Genomic DNA, 15,308 nt, shown 5'->3' with positions numbered 1-15,308 from the left:
TCATTTGGTCAACTGCAACATCGTTCAACTATGAACTGAGAAAAATTAAAATGGTGCTCCCTGTAGCAAAGAGTTCACCCAGTAAGTTCCCCAAATTTCAAGGAGCTTTTGTTTCATTAGATGCTCTTAGCTTCATGTTAGTCACAGGGAAAAAAAAAAAAAAAATGCCCACATACACACGCACGACTAAATGTAGTCAGTTTGCTCAGCTGTTGCTGACGTCACTGCTGCCCACTAGGAATGAGTTACTGTAATAATCCCCCTTTTATTAATCATAGGCTGGAGGAAGCAGAAAGTGGGTGACATCATTAGGCAAAAGACCGGGCTAACTCATGCTCCAATTTACTCAGCTTTATTATAACATTTCTCAAGTGACATATGAAAGCGATTACCATTTCACACTTTCCCCCTCTGAGCCATCATCCCTAACCTTCAATCCAAACTCCCATAGAAGAGCTTAGCTTTCAGATGGAGGCACAGAAAGGCCAACTCTCACCAAGGTTCCAATGTCCTCCCCGGAACAGCTCCTTCCTTGGCTCAAGATGGAGGCAGTCTCTAGAACCACAGCATCCCAAATGACTCTCGGGTGATGCTGGCTCTGGTGGCATCTGACCGGACGGGGCCACCCGCCATGAAGAGGACCGAATGATCTGGGTGGGTGTAGCTACCCATGGCCTCCTGGTAACCAAAGGCAGGGCTCTGTACCTCTAGGGATCTGAAATAGAAGAAACTCCATCTGAAGATGTGCGGAAAGGTAACGGTTCAGTGAGTGGGTCCTGCAGCTAGACTGCCTGGGTTCAGATTCGGCTTCCACCACTTTCAAGCTAGGGGACACTGGGCAAATGGCCCAGTAGTAGCTCGGTCCCTGACAAATGAGCGCTGGTAACAATGGCACCCCCTTCTGGGGATTGCTGTGAGGAATCATGAGATGACAGAGAGCGTGCTTGGTACATAGTAGGTGTGACTTCTCTTCTCTAGAAAGTTCTGCTGACTGGACTGAACTGTCGGTGTCCTGCTCTGTGGAGCACAGAAACACGGGCAACCGAACTATGAGAAGCCATCAGGGCAGACTGGTCCTGGCCAGACCCACGCAACTGCACATGGTGGCTCTGTCGCTGGCTGGGACATCACTGGTCAGTCCCCCCCTCGCCATGCTTCTGTCTCCACCTCCTGCATTTGCCAGAGGAGGCGCTTCTGATGAGGAACAAAGGCACGTGACTAAAACCAAAAGAAGACTTTGGTTCAGGGATGCTGAAGAGCTCAGCATCAAGCCATTTTGAACAAAGTTATCAGTCTGGTCATTCCCCCCATCCCATCCCCCCCCCCCCGCCCCCCGCCCCGGCTCTCAAGCACACATTCTTTGTATGAAATGTAAGAAATGTAAAACCCCTATCAGCATCCCTCCCCAAATAATCATTGTTAACATGTTTACATGTGTGTGTATATGTGGGTGTAGATATGCATATATAAGTAAAGAGAAAGCAACAGAAGCGTCTCCATAATGCATATGCATCAGAGAAAGCATGTTTTTACTGTGGGTGGGGCTATACCTCCTTCTCTTAAACCCGGGACCTTGCAGAAGCAATTGTGTCGATGTCTTCCACTCATCCTTTACCTGCAGCCTCCTCCTGAGGGTATTTTAAGGAGTCAAAATAGAGCTGTCTTGGGCGTATGGGAGAGACAGAATGATAGCCCAAAAGAGAAGTCTGGGGCTTTGTAATACTTAGTAAAGAAACTGGCTCTGCTGAGGCAGAGTCCAGTAATCATCCAGGCTAATTTATTACTCAGATTCACCTTTGCTCAAAGTAGTGAGTTAGAAGCACTCCACCGGGTGAAAGGGTTAGGCTCCCGACGTGATCTGCTAGTGCAGGAAGGAACTGCCAGGCCACGTTAGCCGGTAAGTGAAATAGTAGCCCGATTCATAGCAACTTCAGGATCTCCAAATTGGAAGCTTCCTTGAGAGAGCAGAGGATGCCAGGATATCTGCTGCCCCCTAACTGATACCACGAAGAATAGCATGTGCTTTTTAAGGAGCAAGGTAGGGTTCAGGGACCCTTGGTGACTGGGTCAGCCTGTTAGGTGGTAGGTGTGAACTGGGCGACCTCCACCAACCTGTTTGTGGCCAGTAAGGCAAAGCCATTGCATGCATCGCCTCGGCCTTCTGCTGAGGAGCTCCTAGCAGCTGCGTAGGTGAAACCAGGATACAGGGGTGACCGAGCGGAAGTCATTCGGGCTGCGTGTTTAAGAGGGTGACCAGAGGAAGCTCTCACAGGCCATTCAAAACTACATATCCCTCTGCTACACAAATTTCCGGGAGGCCCGGAAGAGGAATGTGGCCACCAGGGAAGTGAGGCATTTCAGGTTAGTTTCTACTGACTTGGGGAGCATCCCCCCGCCCATCTCTGATAGGTAATTGAGAGATCCTGCCTGCGGGAAGAGGCGGAGGCGCCCTCTTCTGGTGCATCTGTGCAGAAGGAAAGTCTATGAAGGGCGCAGTAAGGGGCGCCTTCTCTCTGATCCCTCCACTCCCGATACAAACTTACTACTTTTTAAAAAGCATCCGTCTTGATTTGAAAAGTAACGCACATTCTTTGTATGAAATACAGAAAATATGGATAAATACAAAAGTGTAAATCACACTTAATCATCTCTCCCAGAAATAACTATTAAAATTTTGATATATATGTATCATTTACATACACATATATACCATCTACCTACCATGCATATACATGTGTGTATGTATATGTGTGTGTGTATATATATATATATATATATATACATATATATGTATACATATATATATACACATATATATATACCATATATATATATACACCATGCTTTACATACATATGTAAAACTAAATTGCAGTCATACCGTAAACACAATTTTGTATAATTTTCATTTGTGATGAGATTTCATGGTGATTCTTTTCAATGGCCTAAGTGGTCCTTGAAAATATTAATGACCCGGGGTCGCCCAGGGGGCTCAGTGGATTAAGCATCTGACTTTGGCTCAGGTCAGGATCTCACAGCTCATGAGTTCCAGCCCCCCATCAGGCTCAGTGCTGACAGCTCAGGGCCTGGACCTGCTTGGAATTCTGTCTCTCCGTGCTCTGCCTGTCTCTCTCTCTCTCTCAAAAACAAATAAACCTGTTCTCTCATTTAAAAAAGAGAAAATATTAATGACTGGGAAGTAATATATCACATAGATGTGCCTTTATTTTTGAACTAGTCTACTATTATTGTAGATTGAATTTGTTTTCAAAATTTCACATTTATAGTACTATTTTACTCTAATGCATCTCTGCTTATTTTTTAAAGATAAATTCCTATGAATTGGATTATTGGATCTAAGATCATGGGCATATTTCAGATCTTTATATGTATATTACCAAATTGTCCTCCTGAAAGTTTTTACCTGTTTCTATCACAACTAATAGTGTAAGGGCATGATTCTTTTACTGTGTTCTAGCCTGATGTTATCACAATATTTCTCCCAAGCCAAAGATGATATATGGTTTGTGTTAACTTCTATTTTTTACTTATCAGTTAAGATAAAATATAGATCATCGTCCATTTGAACAGCTTTCTTCTGAGTAGCTGTTGGTGTCTTTGCCCATTTATTTATGGGCAAAATCTAAAGACTGTGTGACACAGTCCACATGTACCTGACTGGCTACCATATTGGACAGTGCGAGTAGGTGGGTCTACAGTCAGGTTCTGACAGAACAGAAGCCACAGAAGGACAACAAAGAAAGGGACTAAAAGGAAAAATGATTAAAGAAATGGTAGGTGGACTCAGGGGTCTGAACTTGGTGAAGAAAGAAGTGCGGCCCGAAAGCAACTCGTAATCGGGGGAAAATATAATCATCCAGGCATCAGAGGCATTGATGATGTGAAAGGGTATGTCTGGAGTGAGTCGGAGGGAGTTGACCGGAAGTGTTTCTCAGAGAATGGAAAGGTGGAGTTTAAGATTTCAAAAGGCAAACAGTTGTAAACGGTGAGAAAGTGCAAGGTGTGGCCATGGGGCTGGATTTCTTACGCGGAGTGAGTGTGAACGTCGTTGGCGTTAAGGAATTTGAAGGTCTGTGAGAGAGGGTCGGATGCAATAAAAAGGCACAGGTGGGGTAAAGCCCAGAACATGTGCAACAGAGGCCCAAAGCATCAAAGCTGATTTTACGCGAAGGTGGGAACGTGATGCAGATGATGCCATTGTTGGTTATATTTATCAAGCACTCACCTCTGCTGGGATGGTTCAGAGAGCTTGATATATGTGTCCTCTCCTTCAGTCCTTTGAGCAACCGTCTGAAGTAGGTTTTCTTATTATTGCCATCGACAAATGAAACCACAGAGGCTTTGAAAGACCAAATAACCTGTCCATGGATGTGCTCTGGTGGAGCAAGGATTTTAACCCCACTGAGGTCTGTGCACGTTACTTCTACACTCAACTGCCTTCTTACTTAGAGCAGCAGTGGATAGCAATAAGAATCTTGAGTGGCTCCTGTCCAACCCCACGCTCTCAAGGATCTAGGAGCTGCAGGAAAGGAGGCATGCTTGATTGGAGCAAGAACATCCGTGGAGGACCCAATGTCAGAGATGAGGTGGGGGGGGGTGGTAAGCATTTAGGGTGAAAGCAGAGTGGTAGCTTATTCACAGTGGAGCAAAGTGAGTGGGCACCATGGGAGGAGGAGGGGTGGGAGCGAGCACATCCAAAAGAGGAGGGGTGCGAGCGAGCACATCCAGAGGAGGAGGGGTGGGAGCGAGCACAGAGCCCATTGGATGGGATAACTGTGAAGGACAGCTCTCTGAAGGTCTTGTTTGGGATGGTGAGAAAGACTGACAAAACTTAATTGACCTTAAATTTTCATACTTGAAATACAACATATATGGTATCTGTATACTCATTTATCATGACATAAGAAAACTTTTATGTGTAATGATGACCTGTATTGGCAGCTATTGAAGAGAACTAAAGATGAAAGTAATTTTAATTGAGGAGTCCCTGGTTAGTATCGTAGCTTTCAACATGTTTTGCCATACCTGCTTTCATGAGGATATCACACAAAGTAGAAATTTCTGGAAGCATTGAAGTAAGAGTGAGAGTGAATCTTTATGTACCTTTTTTTTAAAATCATTTCTGATCGTTTATTTATTTTTGAGAAAGACAGAGATGGAATGCGAGTGGGTTAGGGGCAGAGAGAGAGGGAGACACAGAATCCGAAGCATGCTCCCGGCTCTGAGCTATCAGCCCAGAGCCCGACGCGGGGCTCGAACTCACAAGCTGTGAGATCATGACCTGAGCCGAAGTCGGACGTTCAACCGACTGAGCCACCCATGCACCCCTTAAGCTATGTATCTTGGTGGTCAAGATAGGTAACTTCCTTTGGTTTCTTATAATTGCACTGAATTTCTATCATGAGCCTTCAATTCGCTATATGCCAGTGAATGAACCTCACTCTATTTGGAGTCTCCCAATTGTCCCTGCACCTGGGAGATGGAGGGAAGAGGTGGGCGGGTGGGGGGTGGGGGGAGACTTCACCTAGTTTTCCTGTCTGTAGGCTGGAATGAATAAAAGGATCATCATCTGTCTCGCTTGTGCCCCCCCTCAGATGTCCTGGTCTTGGCAGCTCGTGGCTAAATTGTTCTTCATTCTTAAGTTGTGGCCTCTTAATCATTTTGCAAGTTCTGGCCAGTGTCATAAGGCAAGAAATAAAAATAGTGGGCAAATCTCCGGAAAGCAGGAACAAGTTACATTTATTTCTTGGTAGATAGTATGAGTGTGCTGCAGGTGGGATTTTTCAGTGCACAGATTCATGTGCAAGACACAGGCTGATTGGGGCGCCTGGGTGGCTCAGTTGGTTGAGCATCCAACTTCGGCTCAGGTCATGATCTCACGGTTCGTGGGTTCAAGCCCCGCGTCAGGCTCTGTGCTGACAGCTCAGAGCCTGGAGCTTGTTTCAGATTCTGTGTCTCCCTCTCTCTCTGCCCCTCCCCCACTTGCACTCTGTCTCTCTCTGTCTCAAAAATAAATAAACATTAAAAAAAATAATAAAGAAAAAAAAAGACACAGGCTGTTCCTTTAGCTCTCAAATTACCACAAATCAATGGTGAGTCATATCTCTGTTACCACTCTTTGCTTCCCCCTCATTCCATTTCCTGCATCTTAGCCAAAGGAAAGCCCCTCTATTCATAGGTCCCCAACTGCCCAGTGCTAGGACACCATTGTGTCGGCCACAAGGTCCTGCAAGGACTGAGACCTTGCCAGTCTCTCGGGACACCGCCCAGCCTCCTGCAAGGGTCCACTGCTCCTCGCGGTGGGTGCCCACCTTCATCCACCTCTCTTCTCTGCCCTGGGCCATGTCCTGTCTTCACATCCTATTCTGAAACCCCCCCCATTGCGTCTTCCAAATTTAGCAGGGGTCTGCCTGCAGAAATACCCAAGGCAAAGGTATACAAAAGACCTGGCTTCCTGCCATGGGGAAAAGAGCCTGCTAGAACAAATTCAAACCAATATTAAACTAAACTGTATTCAACATTGCATGACCAGATGAACCCTGATTGTATCAATTCACATATGAACATGAGAGCTCATCCTGATGACAAAACAAATATCCACAAACTAATCTACCATTCACAATAGAAAAAAAAAAAAAACAAAAAACAATGGATGATACCCATAAATCATTGTACAAGAAAGAGAAGATGTAGAAACAAAGTGACTTAGGGGCACCTGGGTGGCTCAGTCAGTCGAGCATCCAATTTTAGCTCAGGTCATGACCTTGTGGCTCAGGGGTTTGAGCCCCGCATCAGGCTCTGTGCTGATAGCTCAGAGCCTGGAGTCTGCTTCGGATTCTGTGTCTCCCTTTCTTTCTAGCCCTCCCCTGCTCACGCTCTGTTTCTCTCTTTCTCCAAAATAAGTAATAAATGTTAAAACAATTTTTTTTTAAAGAAACAAAGTGGCTTGTCCAAGTTTACACAGCTACACAGTGGCAGAGCTAAACTACAAATTCAAGTCCATCCAGATCCAAAATTTATACACCCAATCACTATAATACACTGGTTTAAAACATCAATATCTGGGGCACCTGGGTGGCTCAGTCCGTTGAGCATCCGACTTCGGCTCAGGTCATGATCTCATGGTTCATGAGTTTGGGCCCCGCATCGGGCTCTGTGCTGACAGCTCAGAGCCTGGAGCCTGCTTCTGATTCTGTGTCTCCCTCTCTCTCTGCCCCCCTGCCCCACACACGCTGTCTCTCTCTGCCTCTCAAAAATAAAGAAAAATAATAAAATTTTTTTTTAACCATCAATATCTCTATCTGTCTCTACTGAATTTGTTGAGCATATGTTATATCCCAGGCAATTTGCTAAATACTCGCAGACAGTACCTGTCAATCGTGTAATATCTACTGATATAGGCCTATTCATTCAATCCACATGTGAAGCGACAAAGAACTTGATTAATTCATTTCTCATTCGTTCTTCAGTTGTTATCTGGCTTGTGCTCAGAATGACATTAAAATTGTTCTGACAAATACCACCTGCCAATAATCCTCTGCGTCGAAAAGTCCAGTACACTTGTGTCCACCCTTGGCCACTTCCTGCCCAGGCCTCTCTTGTCCCACGGCCATTTGCCACCCTGGGCCCAGGCTGCCCACTCACTGAGCACTCCTCCCTAGTCTGTCCCTCAGGCTGCTTTGTCCTTGGTCTCCAGCTCTTCTCTGTCTACACCCAGACTCTTTGGGTGATTTATCCACTCTGGCTTCAACTGATAAGTGGGTGATTCCTATAGCTCTCTCTGACCTAGCCTTTTCTCTGAGTGTCAGGCTCATTAAGCCAAACTTCTACTGATCTTCTTCCTTCTGACGGTCTTCAGGCAACTTCAGCTCAACAAGTTGAAACTGAACGCATATTCTAATTTTCCAAACCAGCTCCTGCTTTTGCATCGCTGATCTCAGTTGTTGCTATTCAACCAGCCAAGAGTTACCCCTTAACCAGCGTTCTCTTCCCCGCGACTAAATACATTCAATAACCACATCGTAATCATTTACCTTCTAAATATTTCTGTGCTATAACCCCATGGTTCTATTCAAAAGCTGGTAGGATAATAAAACAAGACGTCCCGGGTTAGCCGAGATGCCAGTACAATGAAAACCCTCAACAAATGTTAGCTATTATTTTTACTAATACATAAACAATAACAACTTCTACCAACACAACAGAAGCAAACTGTGCCACCACAGCCCCCTACTGTTGGAACTTTGGGGTTAACACTCCCATTGTTTCCTTCTTTCTTTTCTCTTTCATGTTTGTCCCTATCTTTGCCCTGAATTTTGAGAACCACTTTCAACTTTACCTTCTAGCCCTTCCCTCGCTTCTGTTTTACCCTATGTTTTTAGTTTGTAAAAGCTTTTGCATTGTTTCGGTTTCTTTTATGTCTTTGGGTTAATTTCTTCTAAAATAGATCTGAGGACACTTAGAACTTTTGACACTTTTGAAAGGTGGCCTTAGGAAAGACACTTTCTGTTCTGTGCCCTTAATAGTTTGTTTTCTCCACCAGTAGTTTTTCTGTTCCTCTTTTGCATCTTTGGTTTTCCTCACCCCTGGCGATCCTACATTGTCCCCTTGTAGTGAAGGTGAGATGTGTTAATTCCCAAAGCTGGTATGTTAATTACCATATGAGAAAAGGCATCATTTGCTGTAGTCTGGGTAGGTCCGTCTGTCCCCAAACCTAACTCTTGATGGGAGGAGGCATGAGCACATGATTTTGTTTGGTTTAGTCCTCTATACCTAGGAGAATTGGCCCTGGGGCCTAGAGCAGGGCCTGATACTTACCAAGGATCTTAAAGGTCAGAGCCCATCATTGTTGAAGGCCTTTCTTGTTGTGTTGACAAGATTATGATTGGAATCTAGAGAAAATTCTGATGAAACATAGGCACTAACCTAATCCTGGAAAAGAAAAGAGGAATTTATTTTAAACATGATCAACCCTTCAAGCCGACTTTCTTTTCCCTTTTGTTTTATTATAGAAACTTCCTAAAGTTAAATCAAAATAGAAAGAAGTAACACTAAATGACAACCAGTGCCCTCTGCATCAAGATTCAGAGGATGTGAGTCCTGATTCCATTTGTATTACTGAGCTTCTGAGACATACCACTTAATCTAGCTAAATCCTAGTTTCTCTAAATATAGAGACCAAACATTTCATCACCTGTAGTTTCCCAGGGTTTTCTTGGCATATAAGTCAATATCTTGTAGAGTTTTATCAATCACCCTGGAAACAATAAGTTTTGCAAATACCCACCACCAGCCTTCATTCATAATTGTACTGTACCTCATAACTGTACTGTGGTATCTGTCTATAAGCCATTCTTCAAAAATATGTGTGATAACACGTTTTATTAACTTCTGTATATCACAGAATACCTTTCTGGGTTGTCACATATGAATGAAAACTTGACTGAATCCAATTCTCTGGCAATAATGTCTTAATCTTAACGCTCTATTGTTTCCTCTCTGTGGCCATCAGGTGTTTGCTTCTGGAAAAGTCTTAAGTCAGCTTGATTTTTTTGTTGCTTTCAAAGTTACCTTGCTACTACCCTCTTATTTTCTTCAAGGATGTTTATAAGCTCTTCATAATTCTTATTAATCTTCATAATTCAAAAACTCATCATGATGGAATCATATGTGATTCTTTTTATTAACATTCTCTGAAACCGATTTAGCCATTTTCAATCTGTACATTCAGATGTTTCTTTCAGTTCAAGAAAGTTTTCTTGCAATTAGTTTGATATCCTCTCCAGACACATCTATCATTCCTAGCTTGGCTTTGCATTTCAGGAATCCCATATCTTTCCTCTCTATGTTCATCTCTTGGTATGTTTCTTCTTTCTGGAAGAGTCACCGAAGTGTGCCACTCTCAGCAATGTTGAATTTCATTCAGTATGGAATTTGTTCTTTATAACCTCTAGTAAAGATTTTCACTCTGCTCTGGCAAATGTGGTTTCTTTACAATCCTTTTTCGTCTCACTTAGCCCTTTCTTCATTCTTTATTTCTTTCTAAAGCCAAAATTATTCTATTATTTGTTATTACATCTTTTTCAGTAACTTTTACTTAGACTGCTTTAGGATACCAAATTTCTAAATAATTGTATTGGTAAATAATTGGAGAACAAATAATTTTCTGCTGAATGTCAAATATTATGGGTACTTTCTGTTTTCAACTTAGTTCTTATGTTGGTCTTTTTTTCCCCCTCTTCATCTTCAGTTGCAAAGAGAACCATTCCTATATGATGTTTGCAATTAGACAGGATATGTGGATTCTTTGGTTCTGTTCTCTGACTTATGTGATGTGCTAAAATACTCTGGAAGGAAGAACATTAGTAACTCCTAGGATCTGACAAGTGTTCTGAAGATGACTGATTTTGTGATACCCTGAACCAATGGTATATATGAAAAACTATAATTCCCAAGGCACTTTTATAGAGGTACTTCCATTTCTAACTCTTCAGGAGTGCTTTACCAAGGGAATGATATTTCCAGAGATTTAGCAAGGAGATGATAATTCCAGTGTCAGCGTCTGCCCTTGTTTTCTGGAAGTGACAGTTCCACAATTGGTGAAAAAAAGGTTAAAAAAGATAGAAAAAGAGGGGAAAGGTGGGAAAAGGACCATATGTTAGCCTCATTGGAAAGCTCTACTTATGCAGTGAAAATGGATGCTCAGTTAACTAGCCAGGAGCCAGAACTTGGGGAGGAATAAAATAATGTCCTTTCTTCTGCCTGCTGATAAGTGCTGCTTTATTTCATGGGTCAGTGCATAGTTTGTCCTCTCAGACCCCAGTGATATGAGAGTTAATGAAACTATCCCCCAGATTCTTGGTTTGGTTATTGGTATTGAAGGTCACCAAAAGGTGGATCGAGATTATGGTTTCTCCGTGAAACAATGAGTCAAGTCAACTGTGTTCCTATTTTCCATCAGTAAATGATTCTAAAGAAAGGCAGATCTTTATGCCAGGTTTTATGCTGCATTTTGATCAACCAATTTTCCCCCTTTAGTATTACAGTAAGATTATTTTATTTTATTTTATTTTATTAATGTTTATTTCTTTTTGAGAGAGAGAGATGGAGACAGAGATAGAGACAGAGAGATAGAGCACAAGAGGGGGAGGAGAGAGAGAGGGAGACAGAATCCAAAGCAGGCTCCAGGCTCCAGGCTCCAAGCTGTCAGAGTAGAGCCTGACGTGGGACTCGAACTCACCAGCCATGAGACCGTGACCTGAGCCGAAGTCGGGCACCCAACCGACTGAGCCACTCAGGAGCCCTGAGTAAGATTATTTTAATATGCGATAAGATCTGGACAAGAACAAAGGCCTCTCTAGACTTTACCTTTCTCTCTATCTCCTATGTAACTTTCCATCCTGTATCCCCGTGTTCACGCCATTTTCTGTTAACCAGCCTGTTTCTGTTCAGAGCGACATCATGAGTTAGCTGCTATTACCAATCACAATTCATCAAATACCCAAGAGACAAGATTCATCTGATTCGTAATGTTTTAAAACATGGTAACAAGTCAAATACCACATAGAACCTTAAATGCATTAATTATTAGAACTCCCCATTAACGATCACAATAGTAATTAATGTTCCTGTTTCATAACCAGCCCAAGGCACAGTTTTCTGAGCAGGAAGCACCTCAAGAGTTTGTAAGCTTGCCACAGAGCCACAGATTCGGCCAGCCAGCAGGGTCGTCATGAGTCACGGGTTCTGCCACAGCCGGGAGCTGCCAACATGCAGTCTTCCGCACACTTTTCCACAGGAACTGGGGGTGCCTCTGCGTTTGGAAAGCTACCTCGTGCCCTGTCCACACTCAATAAACACTGCTTCATAATGACAATGAGAATGTGTGTTCCATCTCACTTTTCTCCTGAATGTTTCTATTTAGGGAGTCCCAAATGTTTCCATTGCTTGATTGGCTGCACAGTAAAAAAAAAAAAAAAAAAAAAATGTTCCTACTGCTTCCTTTGAATGTTTCCATTTTCTTTTTGAGCATCAGCCTGGTGCCTGTCCTGTGCCCTACACTCCCTCAACTGTGCTGCTGGTTGGGCAGTCAGGCCAAGAGGTCCCTACTTCAAATGTCTTATTTCCAGGTAGCCAGATCCAAAAATATGTTCCTGGATTCTGGGTATAAGCTGGTTTTGCTTTGCGTCTATTCATTACTGGGAAATATTTTTTTCCACTTATTAGATCCTTTTTTCTCTAAATTTTGGAAACAGTGCTGAGTCAGAGGACTGGGGAAACAGAGGACTGGATCCAGAGACTGCCCGGCTCTGTGGTTGCATAGTGGCTTCCATCCCTGCAGGGTCTGCAAGAGAATTAGCTGGCTTTCCAAAGTTGACCTTCTTCCCAAAGAATGCTCTTCAGAGGTTCCCAGCACAATGGGAAACGCTCCTCGAGGGGCGCAAGTGTGCATGTCCTTGTCTGTGAGTAAATGCAGTGGATAGGCAATTTGTGTTTTAGGGAGACACTAAAATGCCAATCAGTAATGATCTACTTTATCCAGCGGTTCCTGAGCTTACTTCTCCAGCCTTGATTCTTGCTCTAATGGCTATGTGTAGGCTCAGTCATATGAGATGTGTGAGTCAAAAACTGTTTACCTCTGACATAACCCAAAAAGCTCTCCCTTTCCAAAGTAAGTACCCTGTGGCAGGTAACACAGGCTAGGAGAAATGCACTCCCTTAGATTTCAGGAGTTGTCTGAGTAGTTTCTCAACATGGCAACATTGTTGATGTTGTTCTCTATCCTCTAACCAACCAGAGTAGTGGGTGCTGGGAACAGAGGTCCAAAATAAAGCAGGCAACCACCCCTTTCATGCAGGAAGAAGGCAGACATTAAACAGATGATTGTTTGATTACAACTGGGTGAGTGCCATGAATAGGCTACTGAGTGTTTGTGGAGTCAGAGTTTTCCTAGACAGGAAGGTCAGATTCTCCTAAACAAATGAACTGGGGCCTGAAAAGCAACAGAGAAGTAGTATTTTCTCTATAACAACATCTTGAGAGTCCTGTAATAAGTAAATCAATAAAACAATGCATGGAATGGGATTAAAGATTATGTTTCTTTCAAGGTGTGTACCACAAAGAGGATCTAGTTTGAGTTTTACACCATTCCCTTCCCTCCTGCCACCCCAGTCATGAAGTGCTGGGGGCACTGTCATCATCCTCTCTTTGTGAATGAGTAAACCTGGCTTCGGGAGGCTTCAGTGAATTACCCAACCCACACAGCTATTAGGTAAAAGAGCAGGAAGTGGTAAACAAGCCTTCTAATTCTAAGCCCGGGAATCTTTCTAGAACAGCCTTCAGAGAAGCTGGTTGAGGAGCAGAGAGAATAGGGGAGAATGGTTGAGCCTCAGATGTCCAACTCTGATGGTGGACCTTGGTTTTATGGATAAATGCAGTTCCTTTAAAGCAGCATAATGGATAGGCGTGGGCTTCAGAGTCAGATCCAAGCTCTAAACCTACCTCTGCCATTGACTGGGTTTAAACATAACTCAACCTCATTGAACCTCAGCCTCTCTGCCTACAATACGTGACTTCCTCCAAGCCAGCAAGAAGATTGTGGGAGCCACGGGGAGACACAGAGCCAGTCCTTGATACCTTGTAAGTCCTCAGTTAATATGTCTCTCTCCTTTCTCCTTTAACCCAAGAGAGAAAGTAATCAAAAGTGTTTATCAACTGAATAATAATAATAAACTCTCCTCAACAGGAGGAGCACCGAAAAAACACTTCAAATGGCTGAGCAGCCATGAAGACCTTGGTCCCAAGAAGTGGCTGCAGTAACTCAGGAAAGAGAAGGTCACCCATCCATGGATACCTGCTTTTCCAGCTGATTTTGCTCCCGGACCCACGAGAGCTCATTCCAATCACAACTGAAGGAGACCTGGAAGGGTCCCTCTTAGAGGGAACATAAAGCAAGAGATAAGAAGAGACAAAGGCAAATTTTGGTCCTACCCATACTATATATTTACCTCAACAAGGGGTGCATTTTTAGTCAAATTCCTGATTCCAATTGGCTCCCATCCTTATTCTTTTTTAAAAATTTTCCCCCAGTTTTATTGAGAAATAATTGACAAAAATAATCACTGTGTATGTTTAAGGCATACAGCATGATGGTTTAACTTACATACATTGTGAAATGATTACCGTAATAGGTTCAGCTAATCTTCCTTATTCCTTTGCTCCAATTTTAACTTTGGTTACTTCATAATAATTTACATGCCTTTAGAAGATGTCTGAAATTCTATTAAGGAAATGTAGGCATAAGTAAAGAATAATAAGAAGGCAAAGAAGCAAATAAATTAGGTTTTATTTTTTTTAAGTTTATTTATCCATTTAGAGAGAGAGCGTGCTCATCAAAGCAGAGAGAGCTCGTGAAAGCTCAGAGACAGAGAGAGACAAAGCATGAGTGGGGGAGGGGCAGAGAGCAAGGGAGACACAGAATCTGAAGCAGGCTCCGGGCTCTCAGCCATCAGCACAGAGCCTGACGCAGGGCTCGAAGCCACAAACCACGAGATCATGACCTGAGCTGAAGTCGGATGCTTAACTGACTGAGCCACCCAGGCGCCCCAAAGCTAAAAGAATTAAATACACACTTTTCTAGCTCTCTTTGCAGCTAGCAATATCCATGTGACTCAATTCTGGCCAAAGAAGCTGATCCTTTCCTGATAAAGGGATAGGTTGTACCAGTAATTTCCTTTACCTCTGGCCTTGAATACAGATGGGATGGTTAAGCTGGAGCAGCCATTTTTTGACATCGAGGCAATAAGCCATGATGGTGAGAATGGCAGAGCAAAAAGAGAAAAAGGCAGTTCTTGGACTGTCTCCAGTAGTATTAAACTGAATAAGACTAGCTTATATTTTTGTTTTGTTTTGTTTGTTTTGTTTTTTAAAGATTTTATTTTGAGAGAGAGAGAGAGAAAACGCATATGCATGAGCCAGGGAGAGGGGCAGAGGGAAAGAGAGAGAGAGAGAGAGAGAGAGAGAGAGAGAGACAGAGGCAGGCTCTCTCCAGGCAGGCTCCACACTCAGCACAAAGCCCAATGCGGGGCTCGATCCCGTGACCATGAGATAATGACCTGAGCAGAAGTCAAGAATTGGACGCTCAACCAACTGAGCCACCCAGATGCCCCAAGTTTATATTAGTCAAGTTTTCTATTAGCTAAAGCCACAGACCTTCTCTAACTGATATATATTTTGTATTTTTATATATTTATAAGTATATATTTATAAAATATGATGTAATTAAAATGT

General features: G+C 43.1%; 2 long non-coding RNA genes across 3 annotated transcripts in view; one reads left to right on the top strand and one right to left on the bottom strand.

Moving 5' to 3' along the window:
• LOC144615655 (uncharacterized) overlaps positions 1 to 15,308 on the top strand; it is a 41,701-nt gene that overhangs the window by 19,484 nt on the left and 6,909 nt on the right. The gene's annotated exons all lie outside the window — the stretch shown is intronic.
• The window catches only part of LOC132679041 (uncharacterized), a 29,412-nt gene continuing 14,365 nt past the window's right edge, over positions 262 to 15,308 (bottom strand). The window contains exons 3-4 of the long non-coding RNA XR_009609943.3: positions 8,838 to 8,951; positions 262 to 715 (exon numbers count right to left, since the gene is read on the bottom strand). This is a non-coding gene — a long non-coding RNA (uncharacterized LOC132679041). The remainder of the gene's footprint in view (positions 716 to 8,837; positions 8,952 to 15,308) is intronic.

The sequence above is a fragment of the Panthera onca genome, chromosome A2, assembly GCF_046562875.1.
Source record: "Panthera onca isolate mPanOnc1 chromosome A2, mPanOnc1 haplotype 2, whole genome shotgun sequence".
Classification (NCBI taxonomy): Eukaryota; Metazoa; Chordata; class Mammalia; order Carnivora; family Felidae; genus Panthera; species Panthera onca.
Note: the sequence above shows the minus strand (reverse complement) of the source record. Positions and strands in the feature narration are given on the sequence as shown.